The 4537-nt window shown below is 36.7% G+C and overlaps 1 pseudogene; it reads right to left on the bottom strand.

Annotated features, from left to right (window-relative positions):
* Positions 1–4140: 4140 nt before the first annotated feature.
* Positions 4141–4291, bottom strand: LOC147703357 (5.8S ribosomal RNA; annotated as a pseudogene).
* Positions 4292–4537: the final 246 nt, after the last annotated feature.

Below are 4537 nucleotides of genomic sequence, written 5' to 3'. Positions count from 1 at the left end.
GGAATATTATTACGCATACTTTGCACAATATATCTAGATTTAAGCAGGAATTACATTCGGGTTTCTTTCTTAATTTTTTAATGAATTTATTTTGTAAAGTTTATAAGATCCATTGCCCACTATCAAATTTCAGATCTCTTAAGTTAGTACGGTATAAGTGTCTACATTGGTTTTACCATAAACTGCAGTTTTTTTATAAAAGATACTCTATTCCGGCAATTAATAGTTCAACTCCTACGGCAGGTCTTATTTCCTCTGCAGGAATTTAAGATTAATCTACTATCATTCAAAATTGGACTAAGGCAGGGTTCTGGAAATTTATCATTAGGTATCAAGGACCCCCTGAAGGAATGAATGAAACCAGTCCTAGGTCAGGGAAAAAATGAATAAGATAAAACAACCTAGGCACTAAGGTGTTGCAACTTGTCAAACCTAAAGAGTAATAGAGAGGTTGGACTACACAGGAATCAGTTTCTGACATTTATTAATCTTTGCATTAAAAACAAACAAGACATTATACAAAGTTACCAAGATTAAAACTTCAAAAAATTGCATAACGGTACACAGGTTTTCAAACAAATGAAAACTAAATCAATTAACAATACATACAATATCAACAATGCAAAAATAAAATACAAATTTAATAAGTGGCACACAATTGTTTCTCGACGCGCGTTTCGGCTACCAGCGCCTTCTTCTGGAGTAGCCACAGTTTATTCTAGAAATAAAAAGAATGAGTTTATTATCTAAACCTAGATTAAAAACATGTATATACACGGTAATATAACATCAAATTAGCCTGAACCTGTAACATCCTGATAACCTCTTGTGTTTGACAAATATACATCAACAATATAAACCCTTGGACGGGTTTTCCATTTCCTTGTACATTTCAAAACTGGGGAGGGACCCAGTTCGTAGAAACAGTTCATAGAAACAATGATCAAACTAGGACATGAGGCCCTAAGAAACCCAGTTCATGAAAACAAAGATAGGACTAGGACATGATGTCCTTAGGGTCAATTTCATTAAAAATCTTTGTTTCTATAAACTGTTTCTACGAACTGGGTCCCTCCCCAGTTCTGAAATGTACAAGGAAATGGAAAACCCGTCCAAGGGTTTATATTGTTGATGTATATTTGTCAAACACAAGAGGTTATCAGGATGTTACAGGTTCAGGCTAATTTGATGTTATATTACCGTGTATATACATGTTTTTTAATCTAGGTTTAGATAATAAACTCATTCTTTTTATTTCTAGAATAAACTGTGGCTACTCCAGAAGAAGGCTCTGGTAGCCTAAACGCGCGTTGAGAAACAATTTTGTGCCACTTTTTAAATTTGTATTTTATTTTTGCATTGTTAATATTGTATGTATTGTTAATTGATTTAGTTTTAATTTGTTTGAAAACCTGTGTACCGTTATGCATTTTTTTGAAGTTTTAATCTTGGTAACTTTGTATAATGTCTTGTTTGTTTTTAATGCAAAGATTAATAAATGTCAGAAACTGATTCCTGTGTAGTCCAACCTCTCTATTACTCTTTAGGTTTGACAAGTTGCAACACCTTAGTGCCTAGGTTGTTTTATCTCATTCAGGGTTCTGGAAACTTTCATATTTATTGCGGAATGATAGATGGTTGAATATGGATGAAATGTCTTGTTTAATCCCCAGTAATTTCCTTCTCCTGGGGTCATATGACGTTCTTAGAAAGTTTTCTAGTAATCTGGACTTGGTCCAGATTATCAATCAGAAAAGTCTAGTTCATGACTTATTAGAAGATACGGCTTTAAAAAAAACAGGGGTTTGGAAAAACGTCTTGCCTCAATCAAGGAGATAGACCTGGAAGCTAAGACTATAAATAAATGGGAAAAATACAAGGAGTTAGACATTAATGCAAATGTCTGATCTACAACAATTAAATTAAATTTCAGTACGCTCAGGGGGGGCCAATTGGCAAAGGATGCTATTTTTTAGTAAGTGGCTACTGTATAGAACTCCTATCTTTATAGCTAAGGCCTATCCAAATCAATCAGGGCAGTGTTTTCGGTGCCACAATCATCCCTCTGCCAATTGGACACACATAATTTCACAGTGTCCCCTGATCCAGAAATTTTGGATCGACATTTTGGATTACTTAACATCAGAAAGCATATTAACAAGTGGTCCCAATGCCTTGTTGATAGTCCTTGGTTACGACCCAGATCTCAGCCTACCTGGCAAAACGATCAAACTCCTTTATATTGGAATAGCAGTGGCCAGGTCACTTCTACTTCAAAGGTGGCGATCAGATCTAATACCATCAAAAATATGTCTGTAAAATGGAACAGGTCAAAAGAAGTGAACGAGCATATGCCCTACGAATGGGTGGGCTGAAAAAGTTAGACAAGATCTGGGCAGAGGCTTTTTAATGGGGAAGCTTAATTCGACAGAATTGGTGTTTTTTTGGGAAAAAGGTAGTAGCACTACACTTCGCTTAGAAGGGTTTTTTGGATTCAAGTGAAATATTTAGGATCAAGATATACTTTTGATATGTACTTTATCCTAGGTTTATGTTTTACGGAACGGAAGATCTGAGAATACGTTTAAAAGTTGATGGGACTATGGGGCAATGGATGACATTTTAGGGCAAAAGGCATTTTAAGCTATTGGACTTGAAATGTTGTTTCAGATTTACTAGCTTGATGAATTTCTGATTAAGTATTTATGTTAAATTTTAATTCCTGCGAATCCTATGATATTGATGAATTTTGATGTATGAATTTCAACATTTGGAAGTATGAATATTAAGACGCTAATTTATGTAATAAATAGAGTTCAATAAAAAAATGTAAAAAGTCGATACCAGCTTCATAATTCTGCACATTTTTGGAATATGTTTGCACTTCTTATAATCTGTCAACCAAATTATGAAAGTTTGTGATTTTCAGCGCCCATTTTCTGTTTATGAAGTCTTTACCCCTTGTTTTATTGTTCCCTCTGATATTTCTGTTTCATCATTAGTGTTGCTTTAATATTTGTGGCTGCTTGATGCATATAATTTTCAAGTTTTTTCTTTTCTCTCTTATATTCCATCGCTTCTCTGCAATCTGTTTGCTATTTTTATTATTGAAGTGCAGAACCATAGGGACATTTATATTCCTTTTGTTTTCATATACTTTGTACAATTCAACTAGGAGCAATATTTGATCTTTTGATCAAAGTTTTGAAGATTTACTACTTGCTAGAGTGGACAGTCTAGCATCATTTTGTGCTTTTGGAAGTAGATATCTTGCATGCTGTGACATGACAATTTTTGTTGCGAATCTCAGATCATAAAAGCCACATAGTAATTGTAGGTCTCCTTTGATTTTACTACGTTCCATTTGGCACAGTGACAGGAAATGTTAAAAAACTCACCTTCTTTGTCACATTTTGAGCAATAAGTTTTTAAGTGGAGTCCCTTGTGCTTGTTGGGCACTTTTCTAAATGTTCTTTGAAGATTTCCATAACGTCCCTGCAAAGATTGCAATTGTATTTTTGTTGGGATATTTTCAATGTGTGACTTTCTTGGTGAGGTCACTTTTCTTGTCTTGGGTTTTTTAGTGACCTAAAAAATGTCTGTAAGTTTTTCAAGACTTGTTATGTCTGTCATACTTTTTTTGATGAAGCTACAAATTCAATGTTTAAATGATGTCGATAATTTCATTATCACTTAGTATGGGGGGTGGACATGACGCCAAAGTTTAATCAATTTGATGTTATTCATTGTGATATTGGAGCTGGTCCTAGATTTCACAAAACCTGTAAGGAGGTTAATGATTTGCGGAAATGACAGCACCTCCTTTTGCCATTTTAACAGGGCTTTAGTTATCCAGTAAATGCCCCATCTGGAATTGGGATCTTTAGATGCACCATTTCTCGCTATCATGTTTACGCCCATGATTGATACCTTGTTTGGCATATTTCTGTAGACTTCTCCTCAAAGAGATCAGTTATATAGAGAGAGTTATCAGAGAAATCACTTCGGGGTAAAGGCCGCCCACCTGCCCCACCCAGGTGTGATCAGGGTTTGACCTTGGGGGTAACGTAAGGGAGTAGAGTCCCCTGAGACAGACCCAGCTGAATGCCTGGGGGAGCCGCAGGGTGATTAACATTCATGTGGCCCTCAGACAGGCATAGCTCCAGAAGAAGCCAGGGCCAAGAAATGTTGGAAGTATCAATAATCAATCTGCCCTCCAAATCACACTAATTTTTGCAGGTAGCTGCATTCTTTATTGACATGCAAGTAAAATGATCCACTGCTAAGAGTCACAGGCAAATGTTGCAGCATTTGCCCATATGAAGAGGTGGGAGAAAGTCAGAGCAACCCATACACCGCATGCACGACAAGATGGCCCAGAACCCTGTCTGTCTTCTTCAGTGGGAGTCGGCCTTCATGATTCAAAGAATGATTTCAAGCACTCGCCCTGGAACCCCACCGTGGCAGCGGATGGGTCAGCAAGTGACTTGACTCCCACAGTGGCAGAGGCAGGCATCCCTGCTGCTAGCCCTCCGGG

The sequence above is a fragment of the Lissotriton vulgaris genome, chromosome 7, assembly GCF_964263255.1.
Source record: "Lissotriton vulgaris chromosome 7, aLisVul1.2, whole genome shotgun sequence".
Lineage (NCBI taxonomy): Eukaryota > Metazoa > Chordata > Amphibia > Caudata > Salamandridae > Lissotriton > Lissotriton vulgaris.
This window is presented reverse-complemented; position numbering and strand designations above follow the sequence as displayed.